The 20288-nt window shown below is 37.7% G+C and overlaps 1 protein-coding gene across 1 annotated transcript in view; it reads left to right on the top strand.

Annotated features, from left to right (window-relative positions):
* Bmt2 (base methyltransferase of 25S rRNA 2 homolog) overlaps window positions 1–20288 on the top strand; it is a 57707-nt gene that overhangs the window by 14455 nt on the left and 22964 nt on the right. The gene's annotated exons all lie outside the window — the stretch shown is intronic.

Genomic DNA, 20288 nt, shown 5'->3' with positions numbered 1-20288 from the left:
ATGATTTTAAGTATTAACTTACACAAGATAAAATGATGGCGAACTCACCCATAATATAAAAACTTCTTTAGATAATACATTTGGATTGAAGTAAAAAGTTCAATAAATTAAACTTGAAAATGTGTTACTAGTTTCAAAACCCCGAATTTTTGATATGTGATTTTGGGGTATGTCAGCATTTGTGTTGACTGTGGATATTTATTTTCTCTTAGTACACTTTATAATGTCGAAGTCAGAAAGTAGAACAGTATTGCTACTAATGTCATCAGTGTGGTGAAATCAGAAGATTTCTATATGGTGACTGAATTGTAAAGTGAATTTCAGAAGGAAAACTGTTTTGTCTGGGAAATTGTAGTTTCCATCTTACAGTGGCTTTTGTTCAAATTTCCCCTCTTTGTACTTAGTTTTCTTAAGTGTGTGTGTGTGTGTGTGTGTGTGTGTGTGTGTGTGTGTGTGTGTGTGAGTATGTGTGTGTGTGTGTGTGTGTGAGTGTGTGTGTGTGTATGAGTGTGAGTGTGTGTGTGTGAGTGTGTGTGAGTGAGTGTGTGTTAAGAGTGTGTACGTGAGTGTGTGTGTGTGTGTGTTAAGAGTGTGTGTGTGTGTGTGTGTGTGTGTGTGTGTGTGTGTTTGCCATCTCTGTTCGGGCCTGAAGAACCCAGAAGCGGATGTTAGGTCTCTTGAGGCTACAGTTTGAAGGAGTTGTGAGTGCCCTGACATGGGTAGTGGAACCTGAACTCAGGTCCTCTGGACAAACAGCCAGGGGACTTAACATCTCTCTGAACCTAATCCCTTTACAATTTCTGTATTTGTTGAAACGAGGTTTTGTTTTTTTTTTATACAGTCTATTCTAATTATAGTTTCTCTTCCCCCAACTCTTCCAGCTCTTTACCCATCCACATCAAGTTCATTCAATTCAAATTTTGCTTTCATAATATTTTTTGAAATCATAAAACATTTATTTTTATTAAGAACAGTGTGATTCATTGTAATGAAACATTTTAATCAATTTAACCACAACAAATATGCATTCTGCTGTTTTAATCCTTTGTATAAGTTTAACAGTGTTACATTTCTTTATTTTGTATTGTTTTGTTTCTTTCCTTTTTGTTAAAAAATTTTATACAGTATATTTAGATAATGTTTTTTTCTTTACCCATCTACTTCTAGATCTTTCCCACCTCTTTACCCTGCATATATTTTGTTCTGTCTGTCTGTTTCTCTCAAACACACATTGAAAATCAAAATAAACAAACAAAACCAATAGGACACACAAAAAAATACCAAAGCATGAAATGAAACAAAGAAACATACTCCAACAACAACCTCAAAAAACATGGTTATACACACACACACACACACACACACACACACACACACACACTCACATACAATTACCTATAATTTTAAATCTATTTCGTGCATTTGAGAGAAAACATTTAATATTTGTCTTTCTGTCTGCCTTATTTCACTTATAATAATAATTTTCTAATTGCATTCATTTTCCTGCAAAATACCATTATTTTTGTGCATGTACACAATATTTTCTTTTTCTATTTTCCTATTGGTAGGCATCCCAACAAATTCTGTTTCTTGGCTACTGTGAATCATACAGCAACAAATATGAATCACAACCATCTTTGTATTTTGTGACTTCAGATACACATGAAAGAATGGTATAGCTGGGTCATGTGACAGTTCCATTTCTAGTTTAGTTTAGCTTTTTAAAAATACTTTCATGCTGATTTATCCATTTGATACACAATTTACCAAACCGTTACTCCCTTGTCTTGCTTCTAGTGTGTACAGTCTTTTTAAAATTTTGATTATGAACATGGAAAATTTTCCATTTGTGACATCAGTGCTCAATAAATATTGGATTTGGAGCATTTGGCATTAAGGATGTTTGATCTCTCTTCTCTGCCTCCTTCTCTCATGTGTTTCTAGTTCTCTTCACACACACAAAAACAATGTTGATGTAACATAAAGGACACCCAGCTGCCCATCTTATGTTACTTTCATTCTAACTTTCATTAAAAGAAAACAGGGCTCTGAAAAGGTAGATCATATGCCTTACGCAAGGAAAGTAATACTTATTTTGTACTGGATTGAAGTAAATTGCTCAAAAGTAATGAGAACTTTAAGGCAAGCTTTGGTTGATTCTCGTTGGCAAGATAGAATTATATGAGCCCCACCCTCCCCAAGGAAACAAAGCAGCAACAGCCACAGCAGAATGACTAAGTGATGGAGTCAGGGCACACAGGAGAGCACAGTGATACTGCACAGCATCTCAAACCCTCATACACACTGTTTACTGTAAAAATTGCTCAACAAAAGAATTTTAAATAAACATACCTCAGGAGTTTGGGAGAATATATAATTAAGATCTGTTTATAAAGGAAAATACTGATTTATAAAACGATGACAGGATATAAGTATTAAAGAATGATATACCTTTAAAATATCTTAACTTTGCACCTGCAAATGTGACAATTAATAAGCGGAAGTAAGTTTAGTTGAAATGCTATTAAAGACCACATTGATCGTCAAGCCAAAATGTCATTCTATACATTATTACTAACTACAAAGAAAAACTGTAAATACATATTTTCAGGATCTACAGGCACCACTTCAACCAGTTGGTAGTGTTTACTATAAATGTTCAGGAGCTTGTGCATAATATGCAGATGCAGCTTCATCTAATAAGATTTTTTGTAAAAAAAAAATATTTGACTTATAACAATCATTTAGACCTAGTTTTCAGTTTAAAAGAAATAAATAGGAAATAAATCATGAAAACATGATTAAAAGGTACCAAGAGGTAGGTGGGCATGATGATACACACCTTTAATCTCAGCACATGGGAGGGAGAGGCAAGCAGATCTGAGTTTCAGGCCAGCCTCATATACAAAGTGAGTTGCAGGACAGCCAGGGCTACACAGAAATATCCTGTCTTGAAAACAAAGCAAAACCTAGCAAACAACAACAACAAAATCCCCAAAAAGTACAAGGACTAACAGGAGCAATTACATGAATCTGAATCCTGAATACACTAAATAGCAAAGTTGCTTTAAGGTTAGCATACACATAATTACAACAGTATTCAACTTACCTTATTATAGGGTGAGTAGTAGTGCTATTAAAATCTAAATGTATTTCAAAGTCTGAAGGAGAAGGGATGCACAGTGGCTTAAAGGAATGAAGAAGGTAGAATTAATAAGCCTCACCTAAGTAGGGGAACACAGCAAGTAGTAAGAAGAGTCAGTCTAGCCTGACGGAGGAGGGGGACCCTGAGGTGTCAGTTTTCATTTAAACAACCATTACCACATGGACAGGTTGGAATCTTTAAAGAACCAAACCTCAGGTGTAATTCCTCATATTGTCTTCCTGGTTTCTATTCAGCAGCAGCATGAGGGGCTGGGAATGGAATGAAAATGCAGAGAAGGATCTCTGCTCTTTGCTCTGAGAGCTGTCTCTCCACGTACATAGAGCACTCACTCACTCTCAAAGCATCTGAAACCAAATGTAAACTGATGCTCACTAAAGAGGTAATTTAGACCTATTCCAGACCAATTACTGCTGATGGATCCAAGTGTTCCTTCTTTCATCCTAGCCTCCTTGTATTAGAGAGAGGAAAAGTATATGTCCTTTCTGGGGAAATATTTATAGCAGTGTTTTATAAGCAAAGTGGCAATGTTTAACAAACTACCACATACAGAATGAAGCAGAATAAATGGGTTGGACTCAAGGAGCAGACCTGCAAATCAAAATTATATGCTAAAGCAAGCAGAAAAAGCCTTAGCATAACTATTCTAAACATATATGAGCAAAACTAGAGAAAATTATAAAGGAAATTTGAGAAAATAGTCTTAGAGCAATTTTCAGTAATTGATAAGACAAGATACCCAAAAAAAGAAAGAAAAAGAAAAATCAGTGAAATATCTAGAGTATTTCAACAATGCAAATTAGCCATTTTTAAATAGCAATCAAAAATAAACTATGTGAGGTGTTCTACAAAAATTTAAGCAAAAATCCAATTATATAAACATCAAAATAAGAATGTAAAGAGATCTAACTACCAAGGTCTAGATGCATCATAAAAAATTTATAGTCTTGTCTGAGTTTTCTTTTTTCCTGCTGTGACAAAACACCACAACCTAAGGATTTAAAAGGAAGCATTTAATTGGGGATTATGGTACCAGAATGTTAGTCCCTGACTATCATGGCCGAGAACATGACAACAGCAGGCAGGCATGGTGCAGAGCAATAGGTCAGAGCTTACACGCAAGACAACAACCATGAGGCAGAAAGCAGGGGAATGAGAGCAAACTTGGGCATGAGCATGCTAATGGGAAATGACTTCCAATCCCTACCCACCCCACACTGACACACTTCCTCCAAGAAGGCCACACCTCCTAATCCTTCCCAGAGGGTTCCACCAACTGTGGAACAGTTGTGGAGCATTTAAATGTATGAGCCTCTGGGGGCCGTTCTAATGACCTCCATGACAAAAATTTAACATTCATTCTGGAGGCAGTAAGAAAAAAAATTGAATTTATAAACTAGACGTTTTTAGTAAATTAGAAGATTGCTGATAATTATCCTAATGATAATCATGTTGTGGTTATACAGAAGAATTTTCTCCCTAGGAACTATGAATCCAGGGAGAAAAATGACATGCTATTTGTAAACTGCTTTCAAATTGTTCAGGAAGGAAAGTTTTTATATCTTAGGGTATATACATAAAAATGCTTTACTGAAATTATACCTGTACCTTTACATTGTATATTTTTCTGTGTTTGATTATTTCATATTATATTTGAAATGTAATTCTTATAAAAGAAATCTACTAAGTTATTCCAACTAAATGACTAATAAAATCTTATCAGAGTAAATAAGTCAGTTTTATTTCACACATTTGTATAAAATTTTAAGTATATCTAAATGAAAGCAAAGATTTGTCCAGTAGTGTTTGGAGTCCTTATTAACTTTGAAAGTAATACTGATTTTTTATATTTATCAAGAGAAAAAGAAATTAAATGTAATTTAAATTAAAATTGCATAAAATTGAAATTTTAGTATTTTTCGAAGGCTTTGGGTTTAAATAGAGATGATGCTTACACACATATTTTGTTCTGGGTTAAGAGTTTATTGTATAACTCAGTTGTGGGTCTCAAACTCACAACTGTCTCACTCCTTTCTATTAAGGGTAGTTTTTAAAGGCATGCGTTATCATGGTAAGGTTAATTTTTTGTTTGTTTGTTTGTTTGTTTTTTGTTTGTTAAATCCACAACTTGTACTTAAATCCATATCAACTTTTTAAAAGGTTTTTGACCTAAAATGAACTTTCTGATCACATGAAGATATAGAATCTTTTGGGGAAAAAAACAAGTTCAAAAAAAGAAGAAAGGAGGGGAGGGAGGGAGAGAAGGAGGGAGGGAGGGAGGGAAAGAGAATACAAGACAGATCTATTACACAGTGGATGGGACAAATACTCCTGTGAGAATACCCCACACCAAAGTCCACTTAAGAAAAATGGTGGATCTACCATTCTCATTTTCCTGCCACTCTCACCCACCTCATATATGCATGCGTGCGCGCATGTGTGTGTGTGTGTGTGTGTGTGTGTGTGTGTGTGTGTGTGTGTGTGTGTAAAATATATGGCTCTTAACATTAACAGGGAAGTGAATTATTCACAAATTAAGATAAAAGTATATATAAAGACAGCAGTCTCTTATACATATACATTTTGTTCTAAACACACGGACATACTAACACACGATACTACTAATTAAAAAAGGTCATGAAATTGAGAGAGAGGAGAGGACATGAGAGGGATTGGAGTGGGAAGAGTGTGGGGTAGATATGATGTAAATAGAGTACTCAGGCATAATCTTAAAAAATTAACAGATGAAATCTCAAAGTGTTAATTGGCATTTCCCTGATGTGGGAGCCTGTCCTGTGGATGTTGAGTCTCCTTTCATCCGTGTTCTCACATGGTGTTCTCATCCGTGTGTGTTTGGGGACTTTTGAGAACCCTCTTAGTTTCATGACTCGTTTTTAAACTGGATTATTTGATGTCTTATCTAGGCCTAGTCAGACCTAGCTATTTTGATATCTTACATAGTCAGAATGGCTAAGATATAAAAGAAAACAACAAAAACGATCCAAATGCAGTGGATGACTTAGAGGCTGTAGAGAAAGGCAGCATCTGCTCACTGTTGGTGGGGGTGCTCACTGGTAACAGCCACTGTGGAAGTCAGTGTGCAGACTGCTTAAGATGCTGAAAGTGGCTCTGCCAAGAGACCACTGGAGCATATGGTACAGGCTCTGTCTGATCCAGAGATGCTCATCCGTGTTCTTCGCTCATGTGTTCTCAGTAGTCAGAGAGAAGCCCTCTACACATAAACTAAAAACATAAGCTGAAAAATGGATAAGGAAAGTGTGGTATGCATACTTCATAGAACATTCATTATTCAGTGGTTAAGGAAAAAGGACATTTACAGGTGAGTGGATGGAACTGAAGACAATTGTGGTAAAGGAAGTAACCCTAACAGAATGGTTAATCCAGAAGGATGAACACTGCGGGTTTTGACTCACATGTGGATTAGAGCTTTTTAACTTTTCACATTTATGTTTCATTTGGAATACCCACAGAGGTTAGGTAACTGGTAAGGACCATTGGAATATATACACAATGTAAAAAAGAGTTCCAAAGGAGTTACCTGTTAGCAGGGGTTGGGTGGGAGGAACAGACAAAATACCCCAGCTAGAAACAATATGCTACCAAATAAATCACGGAGACCTCAGCCAGACATACTAGATCTGCACAGGTTCAAGCCAGGTGGGGTCCTAGCACTGAGAGAGGGAAGTGGACCCAGTGTCCTGCCCCTAACCAAGAACCTGTTTGTAGTTTATAGCTGCTAGAAAAGGGACATCAGTTTATTCCAGCGGTATATACCTGGCTATATCAGAGTCCAGGGCAGGGTCCTGTGCCTAGAAGTAGTTTACCAACTAACTTTAAGTTTAAAATTAAAGTACTCTGTGAAATAACTATGTATCTAGACATGCTGGTTAGATATTTTTGTTAGCTTAACACAAACCAGGGTCATCTGGGAAGAGGGAACATTAACAGAAAATGCCTCCATCAACTTGGCCTGAAGGGAAGCCTGCGGGGGCATTTTCCTTTTGGGTGATTGATTTGGGAAAGCCCAGAGCAGTGGGCATTACCACCCTTAGGCAGATGGTTCTGGGTTATAGAAGAGAGCAGACTGAGCCAGCTATGGAGAGCAAGCCATTAAGTACCAGGCCTCAATGTCCTTTGCTTCAGTTTCTTCTTCTAGATTCCTGCCTTTAGTTAATATTGTTTCTGGCTGTGATTGGGACAAGTAAGCAGAAATAAATCATTCCTCCCCAAGTTACTTTGGGTCATTGTGTTTATCAAAGCAATAGATAGCAAATTATGATTCTATCAGTAGTTTGATATTATGTCCACTTAGCAGAATTATAATCGTAAGTTCATATGTCTGGCTTGGTGCTCCCCAAGTATGGATTCTTGGTTAGATTGATGGTCCCAGGCCTGTATTTCTTCCTATGGAACAGTCTTAACTCCTTGAATTGGAGAGTAGCCAATTACCCTCACAAGCTTTGTGCCACTCTATCACCCTTGGATAGATCCTGCCACGACACTTACTGTTGCAGTGCACAGTGTCGATGACTCACCCCAGCAGCCTCAGAGCAGCGTCCAGTGCTATGAAAGTCAACTAGAGTGGAGCAGTCCTCTTGTCAGTTACAATTTGACTCACCTGTCTGTGACTGAAGTGTGGTATCTTCTGCAGTAGGATCTTACCCTCAAATTCTAGTGAGCGGTCAAGAGCAAACTATAGCCTCTGTTGTTTGTGGGGGCTTTGGAATACCACTATCCAATACTTCCAAGGAGTTACCACACACAAATCACTAGGCTTTTTATTTGGCACTCTGGTTTCTGGGAGGAATCTCCTGTGGAGGGTAACTCTATCAAAGTCTTACATGGAAAAAAATGTAGATATATTGCTCATAAAATACTAATTTGCAAATGAATTTTCAAACATTCTTAATGTTAGCTATTTCATTCCCCACTCACACCTCAGCCCTCTCTACCCTCCCCTCTCCTTCTAGTCCTCTCTCCCCCTATGTAAACTTCCCTTCCCATTCAGTTTTCCTATCATGTCACCCATGTTGTGCCTTCTGCCTAAGATGTGTCTGTTATCTCCCCAGCCATGAACTCCTTCCGGTTTTCTGGATTCTGCAGGGACTCCAGGTTAAACATACAAACATAAAGAACTTGATGCAAATATCCACATATCAGAACATAGAACATTTTTGCTCTGGGTCTGGGTTATTGTTCTTAGCGAAACATTTTCAGCTTCATCTATTTGCTTGAAATGTTCATCATTTCATTTTCTTTATAGCTGAGTAAACATGTGTTGTATATACGTATCACATGTTTTAGTCGTTGGTTGTTAGCCATCTAGGTGCTTTCACATCCTTGCTAGTGTAAATAGAGCAGCAGTGAACATGTAGTGGGAAATACAGTCATTTTATATGGTAATAGATTATTAATTTTTTGAGGAACCACCATAATGATTTCCATAGCGTGTATATTAATTTGCCTTCCAAAATCTACACTTTCTTACCTGTAGATGGTAGCATGTCAGACATTGTTCCCTGCCTTTTTACTTAATTGTGAGATATGTTCTTCAGTATTATATTAGATGTTTGCAGAGAAATAGAAGCAATATGTGTGTATGTGTGCACGGTACATGCCTACACTTCTGCGTGAGTGCATAGTAATAGATTGGTTATAAAGAACTGACTGCTGCATTATTAAAGTCTGGTATATTCTAAGATCTTGATTTTAACTGTTAGATGAGTAAAACAGATTGCCTTTGGTCTCACCTACTCAGTCAGAATGAAAAAATTCCCTTAAATTACTAAAACATTTCTCCTACCTAACGTCAAACAGCATCAGCTTTTTCCTGCCTTCAGGATCATATCAAACTGACTTTTTCTGGGTTTTGAGATCATTGGGGTTTTGGATAGTACAACATAATCAGTGTTTGATACCTGTCACTGTTAAATATCATAAAGTAGAACTGTGTGTAGTGACAGTGTATTGAAATGAAAAACTATATATTATAAAAGTTCTTTCTTGCTGTACCAATTAAAATATATTTAAAAAGATTCCCCAAATTGCAGACGAGGAATTTCTATTTATTATTTACTCATTTTCTAGTACTTTTATAATTTTAATTATTTTCATACTTATATATTTCACCTATTTGGCGTTTACCTGATGTTTATTGTGAACCACCACTCTTGTTTTTTCTGCCTAAATAACTTTCCCCATATGATTTCCCATTTCCCCAACATCACTTACACAAAAAACTAGATCATAGTGTTTTAACCTGATGCCTGCATGTTTTACTATTTACCTCACAGTTGATTTTGTTCTGTAAGTTCTCTCATGTTATGTATATTACAGGTCTCTGATGGGTGCCAGTGTTATAATCACAGACTTACAAAATATTGTTCTGTGTCTCTATCCTGTCCACTCTTTTATAAGCCTTTTTCAGAGTTTTCTTGATGGTTTTCCCTGTATATTTTAGAATCAACTGCTTTACTTATTTTCTTAATTTCTTAAGATGAAATTATAAATTGTAAAAAACTGATGCCTTCACCATATTGAATCATGTTGCCCATGAAATAAAGTAGAATTTTTTTTTTTTTTTTTTTTGGTTTCTTCTACTTTTTACTCATACTCAATACTTCAAGGATTTCTAGATAGTGGTTATGCACATCTCTTGTTTTGCTTTTAGGCATTTTGTCACTTTGTTGCTATTATAAATATAAACTTTCCTTATATATTCTGAAGGACTAGTGTATATATTTGTATAAAATGTTTATGGATACTTATCATTTTTGTGAGATATACATATGTATATATAATATATATAGCATATATATCACCAGTTAACATAATTTTATTACTATTCTTGTTAGTCTATGACTGTGTATTTGGCTGTCCAGATAGATATTCACAGTATCTTCTGAATATGCTGTGCTTTCTTCCTTTCCAGTCATCTGATCTGGTCTATTTCTCTTAATTCCCTGAGCCATCTTGCCAGCTCTGCTGTCTGTTTCTTGAGTATGAATGCAATGTGAACAGCTGTGTCAGGCTGCTGTTGCCTTGACTTCACAGCTGTGACGAACTATGACACAGAATAAACCCTTTCTTCCTTAAATTGCTTTTGTCAAGAGTATTTTATCACAGGAGCAGGAAAAGAACAACGCTCACTTCTGTCAGGCTGCTGCTAGTTCCGCTTCAGTGTTTCTTAGTTCCTGTTAGGTATGATTTCACTAACTTACTCTGGCTTGCTTTCCTCACCCACAGTTTTTAGTTGTGGAATGGAGACATCAGAAGATAACAGCTGGGAGATGTTTCTCTCCTTGCACCCAAGGATCCAGAGATTAAGCTTGGACCTCAGCACTTTTAAGTTATCTTGCTGATCCATTACACAGCTTTGGTCTTTAATTCTAATTCTGTTTAGAATTATGGAAAAGAGCCATAATTAATTGCATATTTATTAAGTACATATCTTATATGGAGTCTCATAGATAATGTATTGGCTTTTCTAATCTAGAGTTCCAAACTCTTCCACCTTCTGGCTACAAAACAGTTCCCGTGGTCTAAGGACTGAATAGATTTATAAAAGCCACAGGCCCACTTCTGGACCAATTCCTATCTTAGTTTCTCTTCTGGTTGCTTTGATAAAATTCTCTGACTAAAGCAACTTAAAGGGGAAAGGGTTTCCTATGTCTCACACAGGTCTAGGTATAGTCTATCACAGTGTGGAAGTCAGAGCAGCAGGAGCTGGAAGCAGCTGCTTGTAGTTCACTCACAGTTTAAAAAAAAAAAAGATGATAATGAATGTTTTCTTTAGTTTGTATAGTCCAAAATCTCCTGCCTGAGGGAATAGTCCTGCCCACTGGCAAGATGTGCCTTCCTTCTTCAGTGGTCATCATTAAAATAATAGCCTAAAGGGCCATCTTTCAAATGATTCTAAAATCTGTCAGGTTGATGATGTTCCTTAAATCAGGAACAGTATCACTTATAACAAATTATTTCTTTAGTTCGTTTTATCATGTATTTTTTAAATATCAAGCAGTCTATAGAGAAAAATAGTTTATTTTCATTTCATGGTAGGAAATATAATAATAATAATAGTAGTAGTAGTAGTTGTAGTAGTAGTAATAATAATAGGTTTTATAATCTTAAAGGAAAATTGTTCATATCTCATCTACTTATAATAACTGATAAACACAACTACACCGCCCCAGAGCTCAAAGGGACTAAACCACCAACCAAAAAGTACACAAGGAGTGACCCATGGCTCCAGCCCCATATGTAGCAGAGGATGGCATTGTCTGGCATCAATAGGAGGAGAAGCCCTTGGTCCTGTGAAGGCTCGTTTCCCCAGTGTAAGGGAATGCCAGAGTGGTGAGGTGGGAGTGGGTGGGTGGGAGGTTGGGAGCGGGAGCATCCTCATAGAAGCAGGAAGAAGGAGGATGGGAGAAGGGCGATCCAGGAAAGGGGATAGCATTTGAAATGTAAATACATAAAATATCCAATTTTAAAAAAACATGCTAATTTATGCAATAAGAAGTAGTATTTTCAATGTTTAATGAACTTCTGGAGCTAATAACAGATAATGTTTGTTTAGTCAGGTACTACTCTTAATGAAAACGCATGGAAAAAAAATTAAAACTTTCCTGGACACTCTTAATTTCCCCCACCCTCTGTCTTCAAGTTGCCCATGAAAACCTGCTACCATCTTGTAGTGTGCGTGAAGGCCCTCCTCACTCTGGAAGGATTGTGTTCTTTGCTCTGGAGGGAAGACTGTTTCATGAGACCAAAAAGAATACAGGTCTTGCTCTGTTTCAGCACAGTGCTAGCATTAGATCATGCCCCTTTTGTCTAACCACATTTTTATAGGGCTCAATCATGAGCATGCAAGGAAATCTTTATAAAAACTCAAAGGACTGGGTACAGAGAACTTCTACAATGTTTCTTCTTGTGGGTTTCCTGAAGAAGACAGGAAGCTTTATCATACCTCCCACACACATCTTCCTTTGTATCTCTTTCTTAAATTGTATCCCTTGTAAAAACCTTCTATAAAACAGTAAAATTAGTGTCTCCCTGAGTATTTGAGCCACTCAAGGGTGTTAATTAAACCAAAGGAGAGAATTCATAATTATTCGTTAGGTTACATCAGCAATGTAGCCTGAAGGATATGACTGACATCTATGTCACACACACATACCACATGCATCTATACTGAAAAACATTCTCCAGCATTAAACACAATCAATTAATTTTCTATATTATGTAGTAATTTTACCACTTATAAAAAATTTTACAGAGTTCTCAAACTTATCTTTATTTGACATTTTTTTACTGTATTTTGTTTCCAATTTTAACTAAATATATCACTTCTTTTTCCTGCCTCCAGCTTCTCCCATCCCATTCTTCCAACCTCCCCCATACCCTCCACTCTCAAGTTGGTAGCTTTTTTTTTATTATTGGTACAAAAACATATGAGTAACAATTGAATATATATAGTTACATATATGTGTATATAAACATATATATATCTGCACACACAAATACAACCTTTCATATAAACAAATATATAGTTAAACTTGTAAATACATTTATACGTGCATACATACATATGCACATGATCATAAATATACTTAAATGTGCACAAAGGTCATGAGCCCTTGTTGCCTCACATTCTTGAGCCATTTTATTTATTTTCTTCATTAATTTATTCATGTTACATCCTGATTGAAGCCCCCCTCCCTCCTTTCTCTCCTATCCCCCACTACAGACACACAAAAGCCTCCCCGTAATCCTCCTTCCCTTCTCATCAGAGAAGGGGAGGCCCATAGGGGTACCAACTAGCCTTGGCAAGTCAAATCACAGCTGGACTATGCACATCCTCTTCCCCCTCAGGCCAGACCAGGCATCCCAGGTAGAAGAAAGAAATCCAAAGACAGGCAGCAGAGTCAGAGATAGCCCCCACTCTAACTGCTAGAGAAGCCATGTGAAGAGCAAACTGCACATCTGCTACAAATGTGTAAGGGGCCTACGTCCAGCCCATTCATGCTTGTTGGTTGGTGGTTCAGTCTCTGAGCCCCCATGACTCTAAGTTGGTTGACTTTGTAGATCTTTTTCTGGTATCCTTGACCTCTCCATCTCCCTTAGTCCTATCCCCCACTCTTCTACTAGACCCCTGAGTGCCACAAAATGTTTGGCTGTGGGTCTCTGCACCTGTCTCCATCAACTGCTAGATGAAGACTCCCAGAAGACAGTTATGCTAGGCTGCTGTCTGCAAGCATAGCAGAGTATCATTAATAATGTCAGGGGTTGGCGCTTTCCTGTGGGATGCATGAGTCATTGGTTGGCCATTCTATTATTTTCTACTACATCTTTATCCCTGTGAAACTTGTAGGTAGGACAAATTTTGGGTCCAACATGGGTGGGTTGATGTACCCTTCCCTCCACTGGAAGTCATACTACAAGAAGTGGTATACTTCAGTCTCCATACCAGCTGCAAGGAGTCTCAGTTAGAGTCACCCTTAAAGATTTCCTAGGAGCTTCCCTCATCCCAGGTCTCCAAGTTGATCCAGAGATGCCCACCCCCACTGATTTCCATTCTCTTTCCCAGCCCTCTCACTCCCCTTCCCACACCTGATCCCCACCCCTAATCCCCTTATCACATCCTCTCCCATCCAGTTCCCACTATCCATCCACCTCCAATGCCTGTTTTATTTCCTGTTCTGTGTGAGGTTCAAGCATCATTCCTTGGACCCTCTTTGTTATGTACCTCCTGTGGATCTATAGATTATAGCAAGGTTATCCTGTACTTTATGGCTATTATCCACTTACAAGTGAGTATGTACCATGGATGTCTGGATCTGGGTTACCTCAACCTCACTCTGCGTGTTATTTTTTAGTTCCATCCATTTGCCTACAAATTTCATGATGTCATTGTTTTTGATAGCTGGATAGTATTTTCATTGTGTAAATATACAACATTTTCTTTATCCATTGTTCTGTGAAGTATATCTAGGTTTCTAGTTTCTGACTATTATGAATAAAGCTGCTATGAACATAGTTGAGCAGGTGTCCTTGTGGTATGGTAGAACACCTTTTGGTATATGATTAGGAGTCTTATAGCCGAATCTTTTTTTTTTTTTCCATCTTTATTAACTTGGGTATTTCTTATTTACATTTCAATAGTTATTCCCTTTCCTGGTTTCTGGGCCAACATCCCCCTAACCCCTACCCCTCCCCTTCTCTCTGGGTGTTCCCCTCCCCATGCTCCCCCCATTACTGCCCTACCCACAACAATCATGTTCACTGGGGGTTCAGTCTTGGCAGGACCAAGGGCTTCCCCTTCCACTGGTGCTCTTACTAGGATATTCATTGCTACCTATGAGGTTGGAGCCCTGGGTTAGTCCATGTATAGTCTTTAGGTAGTGGCTTAGTCCCTGGAAGCTTTGGTTGGTTGGTATTGTTGTTCATATGGGGTCTCAAGCCCCTTCAAGCTCTTTCAGTCCTTTCTAAGATTCCTTCAACGAGGGTCCTGTTCTCAGTCCAGTGGTTTAATGATGACATTCGCCTGTGTATTTGCTATATTCTGGCTGTGTCTCTCGGGAGATATCTACATCCGGTTTCTGTCGCCCTGCACTTTCATCCATCTTATCTAGTTTGGTGACTGAATATGTATGGGCCACATGTGGGGCAGGCTCTGAATGGGTGTTCCTTCTGCCTCTGTTCTAAACTTTGCCTCCCTATTCTCTGCCAAGGGTATTCTTGTTCCCCTTTTAAAGAAGGAGTGAAGCATTCACATTTTGGTCATCCTTCTTGAGTTTCATGTGTTCTGTGCATCTAGGGTAATTCGAGCATTTGGGCTAATATCCAGTTATCAATGAGTGCATACCATGTGTGTTTTTCTGTGATTGGGTTACCTCATCAGGATGACATTTTCCAGTTCCCTCCATTTGCTTATGAATTTCATTAAGTTATTGTTTTTGATAGCTGAGTAATATTCCATTGTGTAGATGTACCACATTTTCTGTATCCATTCCTCTGTTGAAGGGCATCTGGGTTCTTTACAGCTTCTGGCTATTATAAATAAGGCTGCTATGAACATAGTGGAGCACGTGTCTTTGTTATATGTTGGGGCATATTTTGAGTATATGCCCAAGAAAGGTATAGCTGGGTCCTCAGATAGTTCAATGTCCAATTTTCTGAGGAATCTCCAGACTGATTTCCAGAATGGTTGTACCAGTCTGCAATCCCACCAACAATGGGGGAGTGTTCCTCTTTCTCCACATCCTCACCAGCATCTGCTGTCACCTGAGTTTTTGATCTTAGCCATTCTCACTGGTGTGAGGTGAAATCTCAGGGTTGTTTTGATTTGCATTTCTTTTATGACTAAGGATGTTGAACATTTCTTTATGTGAATGGCTATTCAGCATTCCTGAGCTGTGAATTCTTTGTTTAGCTCTGAACCCCATTTTTAATAGGGTTATTTGTCTCCTTTTGGATATAAGCCCTCTATCTGCTGTAGGATTGGCAAAGATCTTTTCCCAATTTGTTGGTTGCCATTTTGTCCTAACAACAGTGTCCTTTGCCTTACAGAAGCTTTGCAGTTTTATGAGATACCATTCGTCAATTCTTGATCTTAGAGCATAAGACATTGGCGTTTAGTTCAGGAAATTTTCTCCAGTGCCCATGTGATCGAGATTCTTCCCCACTTTTTCTTCTATTAGTTCGAGTGTATCTGGTTTGATGTGGAGGTCCTTGATCCACTTGGACTTAAGCTTTGTACAGGGTGATAAGCATGAATCGATCTGCATTCTTCTACATGCTGACCTCCAGTTGAACCAGCACCATTTGCTGAAAATGCTATCTTTTTTCCATTGGATGGTTTTGGCTCCTTTGTCAAAAATTAAGTGCCCATAGGTATGTGGGTTCATTTCTGTGTCTTCAATTCTGTTCCATTGGTCTATCTGTCTGTCTCTGTACCAATACCATGCAGTTTTTATCACTATTGCTCTGTAATACTGCTTGAGTTCAGGGATAGTGATTCCCCCTGAAGTCCTTTTATTGTTGAGGATTGTTTTTGCTGTCCTGGGTTTTTTGTTATTCCAGATGAATTTGCAAATTGTTCTGCTTAACTCTCTGAAGAATTGGATTGGTATTTTGATGGGGATTGCATTGAATCTGTAGATCGCTTTTGGTAAAATGGCCATTTTTACTATATTAATCCTGCCAATCCATGAGCATGGGAGATCTTTCCTTCTTGAGAGATCTTCAATTTCTTTCTTCAGAGGCTTGAAGTTCTCATTGTACAGATCATTTACTTGCTTGGTTAAAGTCACACCGAGGTATTTTATATTATTTGGGACTCTTATGAAGGGTGTCGTTTCCCTAATTTCTTTCTCGGCTTGTTTCTCTTTTGTGTAGAAGAAGGCTACTGATTTATTTGAGTTAATTTTATTCCCAGCCACTTCGCTGAAGGTGTTTATCAGATTTAGTAGTTCTCTGGTGGAACTTTTGGGATCACTTAAGTATACTATCATATCATCTGCAAATAGTGATATTTTGACTTCTTCTTTTTCAATCTGTATCCCTTTGATCTCCTTTTGTTGTCTGATTGCTCTGGCTAGAACTTCAAGAACTATATTGAATAAGTAGGGAGAGAATGGGCAGCCTTGTCTAGTCCCTGATTTTAGTGGGATTGCTTCAAGTTTCTCTCCGTAGCTGAGTCTTTTTTTTTTTTTTTTATTAACTTGAATATTTCTTATATACATTTGAGTGTTATTCCCTTTCTCGGTTTCGGGCAAACATCCCCCCCTCCCCTTCCTTATGGGTGTTCCCCTCCTCACCCTCCCCATTGCCGCCCTCCCCAACAGTCTAGTTCACTGGGGTTCAGTCTTAGCAGGACCCAGGGCTTCCCCTTCCACTGGTGCTCTTACTAGGATATTCATTGCTACCTATGAGGTCAGAGTCCAGGGTCAGTCCATGTATAGTCTTTAGGTAGTGGCTTAGTCCCTGGAAGCTCTGGTTGCTTGGCATTGTTGTGCGTAGCTGAGTCTTAACATAGAACTATTCCCAATGTTTTAAAAAATTGCCAAATTGATTTCCAAAGTGGTTGTAAACATTTGCACTCTAAGCAACATTGGAGGATCGTTCCCCTTTATCCACATCCTTGCCAGTACGTGCTGTCCCTTGAGTTTTTGATCTTAGCCATTCTGATGGATGTAAAGTATACTCTCAGAGTCATTTTGCTTTGTATTTCCCCAATGTCTAAGGACATTGAACATTTCTTCTTGACAATTAGAGATTCTTCTGTTGAGTATTATGTTTAGCTCTGTACCCTATTTTTACCTGGGTTGTTTCGTTTGTTAGAGTCTAATTTCTTGATTGTAAGCCTTCTTTGTTTTCTGTTGTTGAATTCCAGCTTTAATCCATGGTTATCTGATGAGATACAAGGAGTTATCAATTTTGTTGTATCTGTTGATGTTTCCTTTGTGACCTGCTATATGGTCAGGTCTGGAGTAGGTTCCATGAGTTGCTGAGATGGTATATTCTTTTCTATTTCAGTAAAATGTTCCGTAGATCTCTGATAGGCTCATTTGATTCATAACCTGTGTTATTTTATTATTATTTAGTTGCTGTTTCTATGATCCATCCATTGGTGAGAGTGTGGTGTTGAAGTCTCCCACTATTAATTTGTGGGCTTCAATGTGTGATTTACAAATGTGGGTGCTTTGGGGGCATAGATGTTAAGAATTGAGATGTCATCTTGGTGTATTTTTCCTTTGAGCATGAAGTGCCCTTCTCCATCTCTTTTGATTATTTCTGGTTGAAAGTTTGTTCTATTAGATATTAGAATGGCTACTCTAGTTTGCTTCTTTGGTCCGTTGCTTGGAAGACCTTTTTCCAGCCCTTTACTCTGAGGTAATTTCTATCTTCATTGCTGAGGTGCATATCTTGTATGCAGCAGAATGATACATCCTGTTTTTATAGCTATTCTGTTAGCCTGTGTCTTTTTATTAGGGAATTGGGTCCTTTGTTATAGAGAAATATTAGTGAGTAGTGATTGTTAATTCCTGTTGGTTGTCGTGTGTGTGTGTGTGCGTGTCTGCGTGTGTGTGTGTGTTTGTGTGTCGGGGGGTGTTTCCCTTCATTTTGGTTTGCTGGATTTAAGGTCATCTCCTTGTGCATTGACTGTGTTAGGATATCCAGGGCTTGCTATGGCAGGCTAGCTGGACGCTGGTGGTGCCATACTGCCCTCGCTCTTGTTGATTGTGTTCTTCTGCTATCCTGTAGAGATCTGGTTTTTTCTAGTGTTGACTAGATGTTCATGCTGCTAAGAAGACTCCTCTGGAGTCTGATAATCAATCTTGGGGCGCAGCATGCTGCTCAGCTCTTCTGGCTATGCCTCAGGTTTATACCCTTTGACTCACTGTACATCCCAGACAAGTGTAAATGCTACGATGCCCGTCACAAGATGATGAACTGTTAATGACAGAGGAAACCAGGAAAATTACGACTAGATATGGAAATTTTTTCTGAAACTGTTTTTATACTTTCTTGTACTTCTTTCTACTTACATCCAGTTTTATGAAATGAACTATTGTCATGGATATTGGCTGACAAGCTGTGAATTACTTATTGTGTTACAATAAGTTTATCAGTGGATTGAGTACATTATAATAATGCTTTAAAAAGCACCATGGGTGATGGTCTTTTGATTGGTTTATAACTATAAATGCCAAGTGGTATTCTATTAAAAAAGCAAAATAACATTGCCAAAAAATATATTTTGTATTTCATCAAGACTTTTTCTGTATCTATTGAGGTGATCATGAGGTTTTTGTCTTTAAAGACATTTATACAGTTTATTATATTCATTGGCTTAAATATGTTGAACTATCCTGCATTGTCTTGATAAAGCCAACTTGATCTTGGTGAGTGATCTTTGTATGTAAAATTTATTTTCATACAGTATATTTTGATCATATTCTTTCCCTTTCCCCAAATAGTATATAGATGTGACCTCAGCTGTAATAAAAAAATTGAATTCAATAAAGCCCATCACCCTTCAAAATCTTTTTTGTATTTTGACTATATTATTTCCCCTCTACCCTCCTTACCCTCCCAACTTCTTTGTTTTCTTTCTTCAAAACTAAGCAACTAAGAAATAAACAACAACAAAGAAGAAAAACAAATAAAAAACTAATAAGATCAAAAAATAACAAAATGAAACTAAAGCTCGCAAAAGAGAAGCCGTAGAGACTGTTTTATGTTGACCAACTACTCGTGGGCCCATGTCTCTATACTAAATTGAAGGGCATTTTACTGAGGATGCTTGCATCTATGTTCATTGGGTATATTGGCCTGGGATTTGTTTGTTTGGTTTCATTGCTGTTGTATTTTACCTGGTATGGGCAGTCAGGTAACACAGGCTTCATAGAAAAATTTGGGAGTGTTCCTCCTGTTTCTACAAAAGAGTAGAAGTATTAGTTGTAGTCCTTTAAAAGTTTGGTAGAATTCTCCTATGACTGTATCTGTGCTTGGGTTTTTTGTAGTCAATAGGCTATTTTCTTAATCAGGAGAATTTCAGTCTCCTGAATTGTTCTGGGTCTGTTTAGGCTTTAGATCTCTCCTCAGTCTAAGTGTGATAGCTTAGAAATTTATCCATCTCCTTTAGACTTTCCAGGTTAATGAAGAAAAGGATTTTTTTAGGTATTTGCTTGTAACATTCTGAATTCCTCTAGAGTCTATTGTAATGTTTCCTGTTCATTTCTGGTTCTGCTAATATGGGTCTTCTGTTTCTTTTGGTTAGTTGGGCCAAGAGTCTACCTATGTTTTCAGAGAATTAGCTCTTACATTCACTGATTCTTTGTATTGTTTATTTCTATTTCATTAATTTATACTTTAATTTTTGTTATTGCTTATTGTCTACTGTGTCTGAGTTTCACTTTTTCTTGTTTTTCCCAAATGTTTGCATTGTGCCATTAAGTCATTTATTTTTGCTCTGCCCCCATGGGTTTTGTTGCCCCATTTAGTTTCAGGATGTTTTGATTTCTTTTGGGATCTTTTTTCCCTTGCTCCACTCATCATTCAGTAATGGTTAGTTTAATTTCTATGAGTTTGTACACTTCCT

The sequence above is a fragment of the Rattus rattus genome, chromosome 6 (genome assembly GCF_011064425.1).
Source record: "Rattus rattus isolate New Zealand chromosome 6, Rrattus_CSIRO_v1, whole genome shotgun sequence".
Lineage (NCBI taxonomy): Eukaryota > Metazoa > Chordata > Mammalia > Rodentia > Muridae > Rattus > Rattus rattus.
Note: the sequence above shows the minus strand (reverse complement) of the source record. Positions and strands in the feature narration are given on the sequence as shown.